At 38.3% G+C, this 21,459-nt stretch overlaps 1 protein-coding gene across 1 annotated transcript in view; it reads right to left on the bottom strand.

The window, feature by feature from the left end:
• casz1 (castor zinc finger 1) overlaps positions 1–21,459 on the bottom strand; it is a 167,454-nt gene that overhangs the window by 130,550 nt on the left and 15,445 nt on the right. The window contains exon 3 of the mRNA XM_069689034.1: positions 6,301–6,385. The gene's annotated coding sequence lies outside the window, so the exon portion shown is untranslated. The remainder of the gene's footprint in view (positions 1–6,300; positions 6,386–21,459) is intronic.

Here is a 21,459-nt window from a genome sequence, read left to right as displayed (position 1 = left end):
GATGGTACAAAAAAGTAACACACTGAGACTGACCAGTTTGGTGATTTAAGAGGCAGTTAAGGAGGAGTGATTAAAAAAAGGATGCAATGCAAGTGCCTACATTGAGTAAAATACAGCTCAATGTATTTTATATAAGGTAATGCAACATTGCAGCCAGAGCGGATACTCTTATCCACGCAAATGATTGAATTCTATCAAAATACCACATGTCAACGTGTGACACTGAAAACCATGATGGTCAAATGACATTTATTTAAGTGGCATATCTTCTACTGTAGATAGATATGGGAAAGAAGAGAAAAGGTCAACAAAAACAAGTCAGGAACCGCAGCATTGAACTGTAAAGGATGCCTTTGTCATCTGTCCTCATTTGTCGTTCTCCTTCCTTCCCTTCTTGCTCCTCCTCTCACCTTTCGGGTTACTGTCACTCACAAAGTGCTAAAAGTCTGGCAAGCACAGCATGCTTCCCAGGCATCTCAGCATCCATCATCCTATGCTCATGCCACAGGCAGATGAGCTGTAGGCGTGGCACACCCAGCGCCACCCGACTCACATCAAAAATCTGCCACCATTTACCTTTCACAGGAAATTGGCGCCTATAGTCCTCAAATTTGGATCAATAAGCTGAATAAAATCTGTTTCATATGTGGTGGGGTTCTCCTAAATGTCACATAATCTACTGTATGAAAAAAGGCAAGACCTTCCCAACAAGTTTAAATAAACCCTGCAGGATAATGCTGGCTCTCCTGGGGGAACCAAAAGCTGATGGCTTTGAAACAGGAGGGAGGGTATTTTCAGCGGGGCTGCCCAGCATGAGAGATCCTGTATGTCTCACAGCTGAGCTTGTTTTATTGAAAGGTTGTTTGAAAGGCCCTGAACCCAAGACATCAGTGGTCATGTTTGTTTGGCTTAAAGAGGAGCAGCATTCAAAAGCTTCACTAAAAAAGAGCAGAGCAAGTAGTCAGAGTACTTAAAAGAAAGTGAGATGGGTTAGTGGCCATGGTAACTTGGAAATATATGCAGGGAAAATTTGTAAAAAATTAATAAAATGGTGTCAAAACAGCTTCAATTACAACCTGCTACAATGTGCAAGGCACAAGCCAATCTTAACTGCACTGTGCAAATAAGTGCCAAAACCAGTGCTGTTATCAGGTAATGGAGTCAGAGGAAGAGAGAGGGCCTTCGTGAACTTGACACTCCCATTAAGGCCCTACTGGAAAGTGCAGTATTTGATCAGGAGATGGGAATTGAGCAAAAATGAACTGAAACTAGATCCCACATGACTTATTTTCCTGTTGGCTCTCAGCTTTAGGTGTCACTCAGACTTAATAAAGCTTTCAGATTTTCATTTTATCACAGAAAATAGACTGGGCAAAAATAAAATCAGTTGGTTTTGGCTTAATGGAGCAAAGTAATGGCGAGGTGAAACTGACACAACACATTTTGTCCATAGTAATACTATCAGAATGAAAGCATATTCACTTCTGGAGTTTTCCAGGAATCAATTCAAACTGAATATTGCCCTTTTTCTCAGACTTTATTTCATAACGGTTCCAACAAATACAGCACTTTGGCAATAGCCTGTCACCTCGGGTGATACCAACACAGCTATATCAGCCTATAGAGTTACTGTATTCTCTAGCCCACACTGAAGCTCGCGCACCAACCTATAACTCTTATTTTATTTCCGCACTTTATACATTAGAGGTACATTACACCCATCCTAGTAGATAGGATGAGTCCACTTTTACACCCAGGTGTTACATTGCAAGGTTAGGTCATTTGGATGGCCATGACCTTTGATGGCTCCATCTTCAGAGAAAATTATCTGGTGATCTCTGCATTGACATGCACACAGATGCCCTTGCGCTGTACATTCACACTAGGGTGATATGAGCAATTCACTTGGGAGACATTATGGAAATATTCATTTGAGAATTACGAATTGTAATTTAGACGGTATGGCCACATTTCCCTGTCTTAGGTATGGAGAGTTTAAAAAACAGTCCTTAGAAGAGCAAGATTTCCCTGTATCTTCCCGGAATTGTTCTTTTACGGCGCGTATGGCTGCTATGTTTATCATTCCAGTCTTCTTTGGAGAATGCGTTGCTTTTAAAGAAGTAATTAGACCAAGTAAAGTGGGAGGAAAAATCCAACACTGAGTCCCAAGTGTTCTGGTATGCGATTAATTATTCTGAGGAAGACAGATGTTAAATTGTGTATGCCCATCAGCGCTAAGACTTTCTGAAGATTTATCATTCATGTAAATCATGAATAAAATATTTCCTTGTTGTGAGAAAATGCTACATCTGTTTGGAGCATCATTTACTCCCGAGCAGGAAAATAAGCACACAAATCTGACCTATTAAAGCTTGTTTTGGAAACAGGGTGGACATGTGAGACTGATAAGTTGGGTGATTTGTATTTAATTGCATACAATGACTTTAAAGAGATTTTCTAACTGTTGTTAGCAAAGTATATATTGCTTTACTGTCACAACCAAAGTGTGCGCTTCCACTATAGAGTATCAACGTTGCTGCATAAAGTTAAATGTAACAGCACAACAATAAATTAATTCCCCCAGAAAGCAACTAAATTAAAAGTATCCAAGCTTTCGAAGAACACCTGGGCTTATATTTCCCCAAATGTATGAATAAATAAGTAAAAACAGTCAAGCGAGCGTGATAGTGTCATGGGGATCACGGACGAGGCAATGGTGGTGGCGGAGGTTGAGCCACAAGCCACCGGGACGAGTCTCCAATCGCCCCTGGCGACCATCACGTTGCCATGCTCCGGAACAGACAGGCCTGCTCGCACAACAGATGGAACTAATGATGCGAAACAAAAGAGATCATTTCACCGTGGTCCTCCAGGAAGCCACAAAGAGCGGCTTGGAAGTTTGAATGATGGGATCAGGGGACTTGCATGGGGTTAGATATGGATAGCCTTTTTTTTCCTGGAGGTGCTCCGATGAATAGGAAAAAAGGTCTTTGATGTTTCTTACAAAAAGCACCAAATTTAAAAGGCAAAGATAAAAAAAAAAATAAGAGAAATGGAAATCAACCTTCGAGCTCTGAGGAGGATCCCCAATTCAGATGGGTTTTGTTTATGATTTTACGGACTGTGGGTTTCCTGAGAAATATCCAGTCACATATCCGACATCAGACCAAGGAGGAAAAATGTTGTGAAACTGCAGAACTGACATTTCAACTTTTGACAATAGCCGTGTGTTCATATCCAAACACGTTTAACAATTTTATCAAACAATTTTACAAATTATCAAATCAAACTTGGTCTGTTGGATATCTAAGCATTGCCGATTGATTAGCTAAGAAAACTGAATTTCAATGGTAACATTTAGGGGAAATGTATACAAGACTAGAATATTTCAACACTAAGGTGAACAAGGTCTTTGTCTCTGTGCCAGCAAACGCTGTGGCCAAGGGCATTATGTTTTTGTCCGATTGTCTGTCCCGTCAGTGCGATGCTCGTGAATGTGTATATCAGGAACATCTAGAGGGAATTTCTTCAACTTTGACAAAAACGTTCACCTGTTCCCAAATCATTAAGCCAAAAGTCAAGGTCATTGGGAGCTCACGTCATCCCATTCTTCTGAATATGAGATCTCAGGAAGGCATAGAGGGATTTTTTTTCAAATCTGGTACAAACGTTCACTTGGACTCACTACATTTTGGTGCTAAAAGGTCAAAGGTCACTTTGTCCTTAAAAAACATGTTTGTGGCAATAGCTCAATCATTTTATGTTAACAAGGACACAAGTTCACAGAAATGTCTCATCGGACTACATTTTTCAGGGGTGATTATGTTATAGCAAAAGGGTCAAAGGTCAGCTGCACTGTGGCATCAGATATGGATGTAAACTGCAACTTGAACAGCGAGAGGGTAATTCTATTTTCTACACTGTGTTGGATAACAGTTGTAAACAAACTGCCGTGTCCTGCACAGACAAAAACAAATCAAATTTGAGCTGAGGACATTTGCATTTCCTGAGGGACAGGATTAGATTTAGAGGTCATCTCTTACGAGCCGGTCCTCAGCAGGCACAAATGTAATGTTTCCATGTCAAGTACATTCCACAAAAGCCTGTGTGAGCCCAGTCTGTTTTCCAAGTCAGACAGTGAGAGAGAGGAAGCACTGCTCTCTAAATGCAGTATATGAACTGAGAGAAGCCAGACACCTTGGGATGGGATTTAACCAGGATGGAGCAGAGTAGAGCCCAATCCATGCCCATCCACACATGGAGGGGATCACTGGGAAAAGTTCAGCTCCGACACTGACATAAACAGCGGAGCAAGGCCTGTATTAGAGTCAGGTTAGCAAAGATAACACTATCAGCCTGATCCCCATGGGTACCAAATGCCGGGCCTTGCTGGCAAATAAAGCTACAGTGTCTTGACTCCTTGGCACATTAGCTCTGATTACAATGACCTTCATTATATCAGCTACCCTTATTACAACACGTAGAAGGCGTCTCTCCCCTGGGAAAAGCACAGTGGGGGAAAGAGTAAAGGAAAGCGGCGAGATTCACGAGTAAGGATTGAGCTGTGAAAACTAGAGCGGAGACCTGTACTGTAAAGTACAATTACCACCTGTGAAAGCACTCATAGTCATCACAATTGCTGACTAGTCACTTCAGTTGAAGAGAGTTTGGAAATGTATTATTATTATTATTATTATTATTATTATTATTATTATTATTATTCAGACTCAAGTGTATTGTTTAAATTAAACAAGTTTCAGTACTCTACTGGGACCAATCAGAGGTACTTCAAATATGAGCCATAATTTGTAACTTTTCTATTTACTGTTAATTTGACCAATTGCAGATTGTTTCATGGAGATAATAATTAGTTATAATTAAATAAACCAAAGATCTTAAAGCTAAAAACTCAACACTGTGTGCACTGCAGCACTGAACAATCTAAATTATGAGCTCATTTTTTAAAACAGCATATCTACAAATAACCACAAATATTGTGATCGTTTTACAAATCTCATTTCTAAATAGCGTGTTTGACTATTCAAGGATTTACTTTTTCACATCCTATACACGCAGCCAAGTACTGTTTAATATGTAACAATGTTGTTAACCTCAATTTCCTGCCTAGTCTGCCCCTCCACAGGCTACATTGTTAGCTCGAGCAAGCTCTTGGCAAACATCACCGCTGTGGTGGTGACTCTCATTCAGTCTGACCACCCTGCAGACACGGGGATTCTCTAACACAGCCCTGCTCATCCCTCCTTCAGGCCCCTGCGGTGCATCTCACCCTCCCTCTTTGCTGGCAGGTGACTCCGAATAACAGATGTTGGCCTGAGAGAGCCGCTTCATCGCATTCACTTAGCGCTGCCAACACAACCCAACATGGGATGAGCTGAACTGTGGGGGTTCTGAGGACCATCCCTTCAGCCAGCAGGAGAGAGCCATGTTTGTTTTTGTGCTGAGATACAGAGGGAAGGAGGAAGGGGGGCGGGCAAATCATCTTATTTTGGATTAGGAGCAAATCAAGAGATTTTAAGAATCACGATATACACCTCAATAGTTAAAAACATGAACACCTGTAGGAGGCACAGGATACCAATCAGTGAGTGGCACACACAGTATCACTCTCAGCCTCTAATCCACATATTTTTCAAAGTATAGTTCCTTAGGAAGAATAGAGGATACAAAAGCGATATAGCCAAGAGTGCACTTAGCAGTAACAGAGTTGAAGCCATCTCGATCCCCTATGACAATATGCTTTAAAAAAGCAAATAAAATTGTAACTTAATTATAGATTTATAATGAGCCGCTGCACCACTGCCAAAAACAAGTCCCATACCAAGGCAAACAGGCACCTGCTGAATGCTCTCTGCTCATGGGTTTTCATAGCTTAATTAATCTATGCCTTGGGGTATCATGACTCGAGCGTGCCGCTTGCGTTCATGTTTGAGACAATTAAGTTGCTCCAAGAAACAGAGGTGCAACTTCAACATGGAGCAGAGACACCAATAACTGCACATTGCATGACATATTCTGTGTTTTGTGAGTGGAGTCAATTATCCAATAATTTGTTTCCCACGGAATAAAACAAACAAAAAAATTAATGACAAACGTGTGAATGTTTTTTTTGTAGAGTTCAATTACAAATTGCTAAGGTTGATGTCTCAGTGACATGAAACCAATCCAGCCCCAATTTGAAATGTATTGTTTTACAAATATGTGCAACTAAATACATCTATTTTTAAATTTACCATAAATATTAGTTTGCAAAGTGCCATGAGAACCAAGTTCAAGACTCACCTTCTTGTTGAACAATCTGTGCTGAAGTTGAACCGCTGAGGAGTTATCGCCTCTGCCCGATGCTCACACTACTGCCATCTGATTTCTGTAGATAAACATAAAACCGCTGCTTACCATCACATGCAGTTTCTTTGAAATGAGATTTAAGGCATTTGACCAGATCGCACCAAAGATTCCATTACTAATGTAACAGATAAAAATTTCAATGTAAAGGTACAAATCTTCAGAGCGGTCCCACAAAGTCACTCAAATCAAGGCCGAACGAGTGCACACATGGAACAATAATATGCACACTGAATTTAGTTTTTATGCCAAACAAAAAGGGCAACGCTTCTTGTACTATCTGTAACTGTATAGTGTTAAAGTGAACATAAAAATACAGCTTTTGATCTTGTGATGAATTTTTCACTGTAGTAGAGAAATCGCTCTGTGAAAACACTGATGTAAAAGGTGAAAGTAATAATCTCAGATAGTTTCATTGAAATATATGTCTGTGAAGTCACTATCTATTGCCAAATGGGGGAACACAATGGTGACTGAGCCTGTGGTCCACTGATGAAAGCACTTGTATTTGCAGCATGATGAAATGGAACAATTTCGGTTCTTGGGCGACGTTTTTGGGAAAAATCACAAGCCGTGCACAGTTAGTGATGCGTTTTCTATCAACCAGCAATGGTTGTAACTCCAGAGAGGATGGGCGGAGCTAACGCAACAGGCTAATTCTTCAACTCATTTGTGTGACAAATGCAAGCTAACGCACATCACCCAGGCAACACTGTTAGCAATTATCACTTACTTATAAGTGCTGCCAAAAAAAAACACCAAAAAAAACGGAGATCTTCGAGATTGTCACTGTATTACAGGGAGAAGCTGGTTGCAGTCGCTTACGGAAAGAAAAGAAGGGGGACGGGCTTGTTCTGTGATGGTCAAACAAATTACACACATCTTTTTTAAAAAGGCACTGTGGGAGGATTATATGTTTGTGAACATTAAAAGGACATTTTGTAAACCCTATTATTTTTGTTGCTTGTTGACAAGTGAAGTTAAAGGAGTAGTGCACAGGATTTAGTGGCATCTAGTGGTGAGGTTTCAGATTCCATTCAACTGAATACCTCTCGCCTCATCTCTCCTTCCAAGCGTGTTGCAGAGCGCAATGTGGCCTTCAAACTTGCAAAAAAGGCAAAAGGATCTCTCTGCACTACGTATTTGGTTTGTCTCTTCTGGGCTACTGTAGACACATGGCGGTGCAACATGGTGCACTCCATGAAAGAGGACCCGCTCCCTACGTAGATAAAAAGCGCTCATTCTAAGCTAACAAAAACTCAATGATTCTTCGTTTGAGGCAATTACACACCAATTAAAAAGTATTCCATTTCTACCAGTAGATCCTCCTAAATCCTGAACACAGCAAATTCAAACACTGCAGATAGAAAAAGTCAGATCAGTAGATTTCTTTTCTACTCCTAAAAAGTGAAAGAGTAAAGTTTGATGTCTACTGAAAAATCAAAATGAATATGGTAATGATTTATTGATGTGAGATACAATGGAAATAATTGGTGACCGAAATGAATCAGGACAAAAGCATGAAATTCTCATGACTGCTAATTACCAGTTTGAATGAGCCTGATAACTAAAGAGAAAATGTATTAAATGCAATAATTATTACTATTGCTAATTACATTTCCAATTATGTCACTAATGAGAACAGCTTAATTATCAGCACATTGGATAAATAAGAGTTTTGCTTTCTACCGTTTGTGAAAGAGATGGTGATGTGGTTACGATATCAAGGGCGAGTCCTTTGACCAAAAACACATAAGATAAGGCTGTAAACGCTCACAGTAGCACAGTCCCCCCCAAAAAGTGAATACAATATAATTTATAGAACCGAGTATGCCCCTTGTCCTGTGAGAAACCTAATCTGATATTAAACAAAGCTATCATAGGCCAGTATGTCAGCCTTTAAGAACTGCATTTACGATTTCATATGTGTTGGTTGCATTTTTTTCAACAAATGGGAAGCTGCCTTAAATACCTCACTGTTTCAATTAAAACCTACTCAACATTAAAACCAAACATATTTAGAAAATTTCATCAATAGAATTCTTGGTTTTCCAAGATCGAGAAGAAAGGGACAGTCAGACACGTAGGAAGGTAGTCAGTACTGTAAATATACAGTATAAAATGCTGGGGTGCATTATTGTATCAAAATTCATGCAATTTTATGTAAGTAATTAAGGCAAGTCTTGCTTGTGGTAAATTAGGAGTTTGCATTCAGTGGTTAATCAATTTAGGAAAAATTAAAAAGGCATTATATTTCATGTAACAAAAATATGAACTGATGTACTTTTAATTTGAAAAACACTTGTTTTTTTTTTTTTTACAACATATCAGATTATGTGCAACTGTGGAAGACTGTTTGAAATATTTACAAAGTTATAAAACAACAAGGAAAAGGAGAGTATGTTTAGCAGAGGCCAGGCACAAGTCTAGACCTCACTTATTAGATGCATTTGTTGATGACTGCTGGAGATAAACTCTTAGACGATCACTACTATCATCAGCGCATCTTTTCACTGATCCTCAAACAACCCACTTCCTCTACCATCCTCCACCAGGACAACTACACCCCACGTGGCTGTCAAAATATTGCTATATCACACTCGCGAGACTCTCAGAATCCTGTTGATATTTCCCACATTCCTTCAGGGCGTTGCGCTTAACTTTAGGAGAGCGGAAGTGTTGCAGAGGACCGTGTCTGAGTGCCAAGTAAAGGCACGATGGATTAGAGTCGTATCTTCCACATGGCTGCCTCCTAATCCTACCATCTGAGGTAAACACAGGACCAGGTGAGGCAACACGCCTGTCTGAGACACCTCTGTAACACAGAGGGATCTCCTCCTCAACATCCACAGCAGTGCTACTTCCGACTGGTGGGAAACATGTTCTCATGTTCAGTGGGTTCTAGTAATAATCAAGACATATCTGTTTTCTGGTCTGTTAAAGATAATACAACGCAAATACTTAACCTTCCTTGTGTGTTGTTCTGAATACACATTGCCGGAAAGATAATTTCAGAAATAAATCTCTGTCAACAGAAGGAATTTTAAATCAGCCAAGATGTACAAGATTAAATAGATAAAAACTTCAATTTGCCCCCAAAAAATTAACATTTAGCAACTGGTGATACTTTTTTTTTTTTGTGCCAGTGTGTTTACATTTCTCTCACTATAAAAGCAGCTTGTTTTCAGATCAGAACCTGAACATCTGGTTCAGCTCTTTGTGTTTTTCATGTGCTCAAAAAAGTGAGCAATAAGGTGATACTTGTGCGTGTGTCACTGCCAAGGAATGTTGCCAACTTTAGTTTCAAAGTCTCTCCCTTTCACCTCAGAGGAAGGACAAGAGGAGGAGCGAAAACAAACAAAGCCAGAAAGAAACATGCATCATGTGTGGTTAAAGATGGAGCCGTTTTTTTTTTTTTTTTTTTTTATATATATACATCTACATCATTACATAAAAACAGGTTATGGCAGGGCTGTTTTTCAGGACATTTTTCACACATGACATAATCTGGGAAAAAAATGCACACACCCATGCAGCAGGTACTTGAGGTAAAAACACTAACAAAAAGCAGCAGGAAGAATGGTATTTCACAAGTAAATGGGCTACGCACTTTGTGGTATTTGCCTCAGACTGGTATTTTCCATTGCAGTGATGACTCTTCCTGGAATACACAATGAGTGGGCAAAGATACAAAGCATTCACAGGATGTATGTACCAATAACTCTAAAAGATATAATATAGATGGGACTCTTACTGTAAATATATTTGGTGGAAAACATTACTATTTACAAGAACCACTGATACGAAAAAGTAAGTAAAGTGGAAGGAGATTGTTCCATAAAAAAAACTTCTCTTATATTTGTATCTTTTGCAGAGTATTGTTTTTCCCTATAAGTGTAACAGTTGTTTTTATAATGTGAACATTTTCTGCCATCCCTTAAAAACAATGTTTAAATAACAACATAGTATACTTAAGTACACGGTAATACTAAAACCCAACCTCGAGCCAAGCCACTTGTGAAAACCCTGTCAGAACATGTGAATGAGGGAAGGTTTCTGAAAAAGCACATATTTTGATTTTGGTGATAAAACAGCAATCGCAGGATCTGAAGTGTGTTAACTGTTCAGTGACTGTTAGCAGCTGTGAAACTGTTTGATCCGACCAGGTGATGTTTCATTACTGTTCATAAGATGATGAACAGTTTCATTAAAAGAATTCCTCTCATTGTGAAACACAAATGTTGAAAGTTTTTCTGTCACTGTTAAACAGCGCTTGTTTTGTTGCAAATTAAATGTTATAAGCGTAGAGCGAGGATAAAATGTTTGTGTTTGATACATCGCCTCTTCTGTCTGTGTCTTTTATGGGAGTCTGCAAATTGGAATTTATGATTTCAAAGATGGACAATCAGTAAGCAAAGGGGTGCTCAAGTTATTGTAAAAAATAATATATGAAAACTGAGTTTGAGTTTACTAAAGAGAACAAACAAAAAAACAAGGTTTTGAGCACTCTACAAAACTGCTCATACCATGAAAGCAAGTGCATGAGACATAAAGAGAAAATCTGAACCTGAATGGTGAGATTTTCTGAGGTTATGTTACCATCAGTTGCTCTTGGGCGTAGGTATGAGATAAATATACTGTAAAATATATACACACCTTTGTCACGCAATGTGACTTGAGCAAAAAGGCATGCGAGTTCATAATCTTACATTTATTTAGTGTTTGCTGGCAGAAAACAAGCCAGCTCTAAAACAAATCTTATTTGCTGAATACTGATGTAATTTACTGTTCACATTCTGTATTTAAAGTGTTATGTCCAGCATGTGTGTTTTCATGGTTAATACGTTGTGCACTTACTCTACTGCTCACGTAACAACTCCAGACCTCAGTTTCATTCATGCTTTTATGATTTATTCCAAAGTGTTCCAATCAGTGTTGGTTTTAATTCTCTAAAATAATAATTTTAATAATTAAGATACCGAGTTTCAGGTTGTGTGTCTCTGTATCTGTCATGGAGGAGGAAATTAAGAATGTGGCCAAGACTTTTCTTTCTATACTCTCGGGGCATTTTGTAAAAATCTGTAAAAATTTGTCTCTATTAGATCTACATAAGTAAATCACATTATTAGTTTAAGTTTCACTCTGACTGCCCTGACAGCGATTTGGCCTGTTGCCTTTCGGCTGTTCACAGCACTGTGTTGAAATTTGACTTCCAAAGTTTTAAAAGGCACTGCAGACTGAAGGAATTACAAAAGCAATTTAGCAATGCAGCACCATCAGAAATATCATGTCTTTCTATTCCATACATTCTCCTTGATATTCGTACAGACTTTGATTAGAAAAATCAGTAATTTTCCCCTCAATATGTAGCTGTCTGGAGAGCAATTTTAACCTCTCATTCGCCACAATCAGCCTATCTATAAATGCAGCTAAGACATATTTTCAATGTAAAAATGTGAACCACGTTTTCTCATTCACCCAGTTAACAATTTCAATCTTTTACAGTGGCTGTTTTAATGTTTGTTATTTAAATAACAGCAGGATTAGGATGGTATATTCATAAATTACTGTGAATGTAAGGAGTAGATCTGTCTTCTATTGATTGGCTTTCCATTATCAAACACCATTTTCTTAGCATTTTTTTCACTCTGCTTATTGTTCTGATTAGAATAAAATACAGTATTTAGGCTTACATTGGCAAATCACTGGCTCTCAACATAACTGCACTGGGTGCAGATAGCAGACAAGCAGGCTAAGATGAAGCATTAGTTTGTATTTTAAAAGCTGTTTTAAAATCTTTTTTCGTCTGTGAAAACTTTTCATCATTACGGTATATTGTCTGTGACATGAATACAAGCACAAGAGGTTTTTTTACTACACAAGAAGGAGAGGCATTTTTATATTGTCCCTTGCACAGCATTGGCTTCACCTGTTTTACGTCACAGTGGGGGATATTATAGTGAGCACACCGCCCAAGACAACTACATTAACTTAAACCTGCAGTGTGGAACTTTAATCTCCCCCTTCTGCCAGTGAGAATAATTACAAAAACAATGCGGACACGTGCTTGCATCATAGGCTCCAAGTTGCCTACGCCGTCCCTACTGTTGCGGCTGTAAAATGGATAAACTGTCTTAAGTGTCACAACTGCTTCGAAATGATCGAACACAGTCGGGCTGTAATAGCCGCACCGTTGAATTATTTTATCCGTATTTAAGGTAGCATAGGGCTAAAATGGAAGTTAGCCAGCTCAGCCAGCAGATGTCTCTGGTGCTCACAGAGTATGCCCAGTGTGCTTTCATCCGGCCAGCGTGGGAATGTCTCACCAGACACCAGATTTAAAAACTGTCTGTACAACTAGACACAGAAAAATTTACCTAAAGGTGAAGGTTTAAACATCATTGATTGAAATTGTTTGGCAGGAGCTTGGCTGTATGGATGTTCACTTAACATATGTGGGGGAATCACTCCAGGGTTCATATGAAATGAACACAAGCAATTTCATCTTTACGCAGCATTGAAATACACTGTAGGGAGTCGTAGCGATGTTTGTTTGGCTTGGTTATATACTTCTTTGGGCCTACAGCACTGAGTATGATTAGTAGTGGTAGAGCATATAGAAACAGTTCAGAAATTCCATCAAGTACACCCAATCTACTAATTGAGTGAGCTTCAATTGGTGTGACTGTTGAGTCCTACCAATTTACAGAGATTGTGCGAGTCTAGAGTGTGTACCAAGAATGGACATGTTGATTATGTATGCTAGGAGTGGTACAGTCTTTTATTGGAAAATTTACACCCGTGCAGTGATTTATATAAATCAGTAGTGCCCACAAAGCAGTAAAACTCTAATTGTTTCTTCCATTTTTAAAGTCTAGCGTCCATTAAGGATGCAGTGAGTAATAAAAGGGACTTTTAATCAATCCTCTCTTGTTGATGAGCTGATGTGTGAATGGGCTATCCTACCTGACAAGTGCGACCATATGTTGATTTCTTTTAGTCAACAAAGATATAGACTGAGCTTATTTCACTGTACTGTAGGTGAATGCATTTACAATATAACTTTATTGAAACACTCTAAGAAAGAAGACCATTTCTCTGAACTGGTTCTGCTCTTTTCATGTTTTCTTATTTGACTAAACACATGCTGAGTGAGCAAAATTGCAATTTTTTTTTTTTTTTAGTTCAGTCCTTTGTAACCAGACACTGAAAAGTACTCAATGTGATCCAAACACCAATGAATATGACAAATAAATACAACTCCTTGCATATTTTCAATACTACTGAGCCTCATATTGTGATGAAGTCGTTTTAAGGCAAGTGCAGCAGCATGCCACGTTACTCCCTTTAGCCCACACTGCAGTCTCTGTAGTGACCCTTTCATTGTCAGATTAGACTGGCCGACCCCTTCTCGACCGGCTGGCATGGTCACAGTAAATCCTGGCGACTGCTCATGCTAGGGACCTTGGGTAATTAATAAAATCCCCATTACATGCCTTGTGCCCGTTGTTTGCTATTTCAACACCCCATTTGTGCCACGATTACAGTCATTATCAGTCACCGCCATTAATTCTCTACCCGAAGCCAGAACTGCATACTAATAAATTGGGCTCTAAATTTTTTTTTTACCTTTCAAGGAGTTGGTGTTGGAACCCGGCCAGGAAGTGCCACTCCAGATTAGGAGTCATCTGGTGACTCGGAAGGAGCCCTTTGAATAGAAGGCTGCTGCATCTTTGGAGATAGTTCAAATTTCCCCTTTGATTATTTTCCTTTCCCCTCCAAAATGAATCTTTATTAAGCTTAAATCCTGAATAAAATGAAATTAGCAGACTGCAAAATATTGCTTTCTTTTCTGACTCTATTCCCTTGTGCATGCATGCAAATTATAATGCTTATTTATGTAAATGAGGTGTCGTCTTTAATTAGTTTTGCTTGAGGGCATTAAAATACATGTATTCTTTTCCCAAAAATGATTTGTTTTGTTGCTCTGTTCAGTTTAAGTTCAAAATGAATGATTATGCTGACTAAAAAGGTTTATTAATTCTCTAGTTCCCTCTTCTTTTTTTTGTTTTCCTCTTTTCGAGAATTATCTTCTCCACCCACTTCCTGGGAAGAGTGTATTCTCTGTGAAATCGAAAAGCCTCTTCAGGCAATACTCTGAGCACTACTCTGACAAGCACTTGTAAAGGTCCCAGGTTGAAACCACATGCACTACCACTTATCAAATCTGAAGGCTGTGCTCTTCAGCAATTCTAGCTATACGTACGTGTTTTGCCTCACGACTGTTTGTATAATGATGCATTACTGAACAGGAGATTTGCTTAACTGTTGCACTTTACATTCATATATGTATCTTAATGTGCTGTTTAACCATCGGAAAGAACATTGTGCTCCAATCATGTGCTGATTCGTTTTGCATTTTGTTCATACATCATGGACACACACTTAGAGCACAACCTGTCTTGAGAGTGAGCGCTGCGTTATTAATCAAATATTATTATCGATGTAAATTCCAACATCCTGTCAACTACCGCGGCTCAACTCAGAACTGACGTGAGCATGACCCGTTAAAAGACGTTCCGGCTGATTTGGGTCTTATTTTAATATTTGTTTAAAAGGATTTGCAGTGGTACCATAAATCTTCTGCTCTGCACTGTTTTTATGCATTTACAGTTGATTTACGGTCCCTTGTTGAGTGGCTATCGAACAGAAAACTGCTTTATGTCACTGTAGAGGGTGTTGGGTCAACTTCAGTTAGAAGCAGCCACTGACTGTGTCACGCAGTATTTCAAACCACTTCAGGTTGAAAGTGACCAACTGCAGCTCTGGTTATTGTTCAATATCCTATCAGTATTCAGCATCCCTTCAACTGCTCAGATGAGCTGAAATGGCAAGTTAAGATGCCCCCTCCCCAGCCTGCGAGTATGATTTATGGAAAGGAAGCTAAAACCATTATAGCATTTTTATTATTATTGTTCTTTCAAGGCTAATGCAACAATAGATTTTTGCATGATTGATGCGTTATACTAAACATTAGAGGATTACATTAACTTTGCATAGAACAGCTAAATGACATGAGATTACTTATTGTTATTTTTCCTCCACATGATCAAACTGTAAACATAGCACATACAGTATTTCTTGGCACATATTGATTACTGCATACAGACAGTACATACACACCGGATAAACATGTCTGATACAGCTTTCGTTGTCTTTCAACGCAGCTTTTCAGTGAGAACTATAAACCGCTCTTTCTTGTTCCAGAAAACTTTGTGAATGGCAGTGCTTCAGAGATTAAACAAATCTAAGTGACTTTGATAGCCTCTCATCTGCCCCCTTCATTCTGCAAATTAATAAAACTCGGGGCTGTTGTGGAAGGGAATATGGCAGCAATATGCTGATACTTCAATCATCTGGGAAGAAATTCCACATGTAATAAGGAGGGATTGCATACAGTATACAGTACAGCCATGAGTTCTCTTTCAAGACATGTGAGGAAAAACTCCTCAGACCACATCAAACCTCATACATTAAGCACATGCACAGGCAATGTCTAAAGACTTGGCCCTGACTCTGCTTTTCAGAAGGTGTCTTCTCACTACATCATTTAATGCAGTCTTGTTTTGTTTTTTTCCAGTGTATTCATTTAAAGCCAGGAAATATAAAAATAGCTATACTACTTGAAAAGCTGCTTGACACAAAGAGTTTTGTTTTTGTTTCTCTGGTTAAGATCTTTGAATTGCCTCCATAACGGCATGTTTTTACAGATAACTCTTCAGGGTTCACTCGTCATAAAAGCACACTATTACCCACCGTTAGTGTATAAAAATCCGAGGAGATGCAGCTACAAAACTGTCGTAGTTTTCATGAAAAACTCCATTAAAATGTTGATTCACACCTTGGATGCCTTTTACAAGCATTTGTGCTTATGTGTTTATCATGTCCAGGCCATGCAGGCAATGATGGGCATCAAGCCAACTGATTCTTCCCCCAAAGTGCTAATTTGTGCCACTCTGGTGTGCACAACGCTATAATTACCTGAAAACGTAAACTGGAAGCTATGCCTGACAAAGACAAGAAACTGTAATAAAATTGAGCACAGTTGTGGTGAGTCTTATAAGACATATTAATGTGACGTTTAAAGGATATGGCACTTTTCCATTTGTCTTGTGGAAAAATCTTGGGCAAAACACCTGGTGCACTAAGTGTCTGCAGTCTGAACACTGAACAGCAGCTAGCAGTCATGGCGATCTTTTATAAAGCACTGTCACATTGAAAAGATTTTCTATTAACTACGCATTGCAGCTTTATTCCAGACTTGTCATTTCTTGATTGTCATTATGTGGCAAGTTAAACTACCAAAATTAGAACTGAAAGCATTTTACTTTGCAAACTGTAAGAAACAACTAAACAGTCATCTGTTTAAAAAACATATTATTGAAATTAGTTAGCACTTACTCTACCACTCTTTCATGTAGTAACAATGCATTCATGAAAAATGTGTTCAGTGACTCAGTACTGGGCTTCAAGTGTCTTGAATCAAGCTGAAATAAGGATTAGACCAATATACTGTACATGTGCTGTTGGTAAATTTGTATCTAACCTCAGACAGTGCCAGACATTTTGTGTCGATCGTCATTATATATAAATTTTCCCATTTTCATGTCATTTTCTAAAATGTTTCAACAATAATGGATCTTGTACAGTAGATTGATGTATGGCTTGTAAAGGGAAGGTGAAACTTTCCATATCACCACATTAAAAGATGCTAAGGTAACAAACTGAAGGACCATATACAGCCCTGAAGGCTGTTGGCAGCTTTCCTTTCTGTGATCTATGAAAAAGAAAATGTCGTCAACCTAACTATGTAAGGATATTAAACCTGTATGCACTCTTAAAATTGTACTCAGGCAACTGTATTGTGGGTTTTTTCTGTCACTTGACAAGCAAGACAACTTTATGCCTTTCATGAGTTTCTGAAATCCACATTTACTCATGAACACAACAATATCAAGGTAAAGAGAACACTTACATAAGAGTTCATACTCTATGATAATATGTATGATAATAACCTGTAGGTGTGGCTGCACATCTCTAAAAACAATGTTTTCAATGACGCAAATGCCAGGGACATATTTTTGTATGTCTCCTAAAACTAAGCATACAGTATGCTTGGAATGCTCATTTTCAGACATGCCTCAAAAAAGACTATTTCATTTTCCATTCTGGATGAAAGGTCTTATTCTGCGAAGCTAGTGTCAGCAAACCTTTTGGCCAAATTGTGTGTTAAATTGTGCGTTATTTAGCCAAGTAGCACTATTGCTTTGGAAATAATATATAAATATAAATAATATCAGATTTCAAATTACTAAGGGCAAATCTACTGTATCCTCTTGGGCTTCTAAATACACAATAACTGAAATCTAAAATAGCCTGGTCATTTTACAAATTTTACAATAACAAATGTACAACTTTGTATATTAGTATTCAGTACACTGTGCTTAATGAGACATAACTCAGGATAAAACCTGGCAGAAGAAAATAAATATGATCTAGTTGAGAAAACTACCCCTGCAACTTAACTCCTACTTAAGAAAACAGACAATTTAGATGTGGAGACATAAAACAGGTTGAAGAACACAAAACAGGGCAGACAGGTTGAACTATTATTTACTGTAGAGAGAAGTAATTATTCTAATAAAAGTGTTCAACAACAGCAACAGTCGGTACATTCCAGTGATACATAGTATAGTATGCTGGAAGACATATCATAAGTGAAATAAGCAGTCAACAACATGACTGAGCATTTCTGTTTTGTAACTGCGGTAACATTTTGACAGTATCCAAAGCACTGATTGAGACTGCCAATAAGGAACCAATGCTGTTCACTTGCAGCAGGCAAGCGGTGGAGGGGTGGGTGGAGATTTAAGCAGTAATTATTTGCATATTCAATTGATCCATGAATAATGAATGAAGACATTTTAACACAAGGGGATTTTTTTTTTCTTGGAGAAACCTCTAAATATATATTTTTGATAATCAGAGTTGATTTATTTAATTGATGCAAGGAGAGGAAATTTTATATTTCAAGATATCGTTCCAAGAATATCTTTTTGGAAGTAATCCAAATAGACAAAGTCTTTACCCGAGCAATAAATATGTCCACGTACAGAGAGAAACTTTGAACCTTCGGAGAATAACAAAGAGTAAGATGCAATATAGACATCTATATGAGTGCTTGTAATATATTGAGCATATAAAGGGATTTCAGCAACACTCGATTGTTTTGAGCACTTTCGAACGTAATTTTTGACATTATAAATCTGGTCAAATTACAACAGGAGGGTCTGAAAATCTAAGTTATATCTTTTGAGATTTAAAAGTGACAATTTCAAATTGTCTTTGCAGTCTGTATTCCTAATTGTTTTACACATATCTAAGATGGAAAAAGTTATCAAGGTAAAATAACTTTTTTTTTTTACTGGGTCTATATCTCACAAAAGCCACAAGAATTTGAGAGAAAACAAAATGCCTGTCAGGGCGAGCATACAAGAGGCTAAGGGGGAATCTGGCATGGCTTAAGCAAAGTCATAAAAATATTTTCCCTTTTATTTAATGTCGTCCATAATTCATTGCCAGGAAAAGCTAATCAATAGCACCTTAATGAAAACTTGAGCCATATTTTATTTTGCCGCAGAGAAGTCCCGGATCAGCATTTGTTGCCTTGTTATGTGTTGGTTTTCACCCTTGGGCTGTTTGACAGATGTGCATCACATTTGCAGATACCTTAAATATTTGCTCTGTTCAACCACAGTTGCTTTATCTAAACACCACAGAGCAGGAGGGAAATTTCTGATGATGACAGCAAAATAGATTCAAAAGAAGAAAAGCGATCCAAAATGGTTACATCTCTCAATGTTTTATCTGAGCTATAACCTAAGCACAGTATAGCAACATACACGGCAATACTAAATATGTAAATATTTACTTCAATAACATTGTCATAAAAGTACTGCACTTCCCTAAGACTTTTTTAATTTGAGAAGAACATGCTGAAAAAACAAACATAAATTAAACACTATCTCTTTCAATGCAACTGATTACCTTAACCAAGTACGTGAGCATGCGAAGGAGTGATACGCTCGCTGTAAATATACAGTAATAGCATAAATGACCAAAAACACACATAAAATGACTTTTAACATTGAAACTATGGTGGATAAATGTAAAATCATGTCACTCGCAATTAAGATGGTGATTATGAAATACTTGAGAACACCCTACAGCTGCCACTAAACTACAAAGAAACTACACACTACTGCAATAAATATAAATATCTATTCTCAATAGCACACAGTCATTCGTGACTTAAAATGCACTACAGACACAATCTGGTTGAGTCTTCAGAAACTAGCGACATATTAGATCATAAATGAAGAACAGAATTGAGTAAATTTCACTCCTTCAGCTGACTATAATAAAAAAATATATATATATGTATGCCAATACATGTGTTGCTTTATGTGTGAGTTTGTATGTTTTCTTTACATATTTACAAACCTTCTAAACAGAATAAGAGGGTACAGCTGAAAGTGCAAGGTGAGGTTCAATGCACTTGATCAATTCAATTATGTATTTTTCGTATTTGTCACATGTAATCCAATCAGACTGGTATTTGAGCAAGAAGGTGGAAATAGAGTGGAAAGAGAGCTGCTCGCAGACTGACTGCTGAGATGCACCGCTAATTGTTTCCAGTGATCCTTGTCAACATACAGTATGCTCCAGTTATAGTAAACTATCTATGAACTCAAACTACAATTACAAGGGAAAAGGTCATTTTTCATGCTCTGAAAGGCATCCTAATGAACTGGTTTGCCATCTATTTAACACGACGCTCCAGTCCACTAAAACACACTTTCTATTTCCACTGACAGCAGGCTTCACTTTGCCCGTGAACCGAATGAGATGTTTTTGTTTTGCCATTTGTGTCAGGGGCAATGACTGCAAAACTTAAGGAAACTTGTTTAATGCCCGCTTTCAGAGTAAACAGTTATTCATCAAAAAAATAATAATGTCTCAAAGGTCAGGCCATAAAAAACAATATCTGCCCTATTTCCATTTCCTGTAGCATTAGTTACATTTTGATGGGAAGAGGCTGGGTTAAAAAAAAAAAAAAAAAAAAAAACCTGCATATACTGCCAGGAACTTGAGACTATGGACTGGTTTATGACATAAAATAAAGAACTGTCAAAACAGCAGACTACTATTGTGAAAAGGACCAACATTTTGATGATCAGTTTACACCACACTCCAAGTTTTCTTATCCATATGGAATTACATGGGCATATACAGAGCTGTCCAGCAGCTACAATTTGTTTGCCTGTATTTGCATTGTCAGCCAGAGGTGAGAGGGTGGAGACCTGCCAAGTGTAAGGCTCTGGGCCAGTGCCATGACAGCTGACAACTCAGGCAGGCTTCGTGTGCAGCGTTGCACTTCTAACAGCCAAGATCCCAGATCAAGTAAATCCTAATCAGAGAGTTAATATGCCTCTAATGTGAAAATTCACATTTCTACTCCATAGTGTTTCATGTTCAAAAGGGAGCACATGTCATTTGGCACGCCTTCATATAACACTAGGGCTTCCATCAGTCACTGATTATTGCAATGAGGAATTAAAATCCCTTAACACAAAGGAACCAGCACCACATTGCTTTGGCTGTCAGAATTAACTAGTGAAAGTGACCTCAGCCTATAGATGCCAAAGGAGAAGGAATCATATTCAATTAGTTCGATAGAAATATTCTATCAGACATGCATTCATGGTTGATTAATAAAGATACAGAAGAGCATGTTCTATTGTGTCAAATCCCAACCCTGTCCTTTCATTCTTTATATATATATCTGGTGATTTCAGTCAACACGTTTGAGTGTCTGAGGTAACACATTCACAACCACACCATACTGATCTGTTGGGGCATAGCCGAGCTGCAGAGGGGCTGTCTAGTTTGTCAGTGAAGACTGGCTGAGGGAGGCTGTGCTGAACTGTTAGTCTTCTCCCCCTTATGGCACACTGTGTTTACACCGATCCCTCA

Source organism: Brachyistius frenatus, unplaced genomic scaffold (assembly GCF_029030835.1).
Source record: "Brachyistius frenatus isolate BFR_SWC_R1_liver_20210118 unplaced genomic scaffold, ASM2903083v1 Contig_6, whole genome shotgun sequence".
Classification (NCBI taxonomy): domain Eukaryota; kingdom Metazoa; phylum Chordata; class Actinopteri; family Embiotocidae; genus Brachyistius; species Brachyistius frenatus.
The sequence above is the reverse complement of the archived record's forward strand: the minus strand, read 5'-3'. Positions and strand labels throughout refer to the sequence as shown.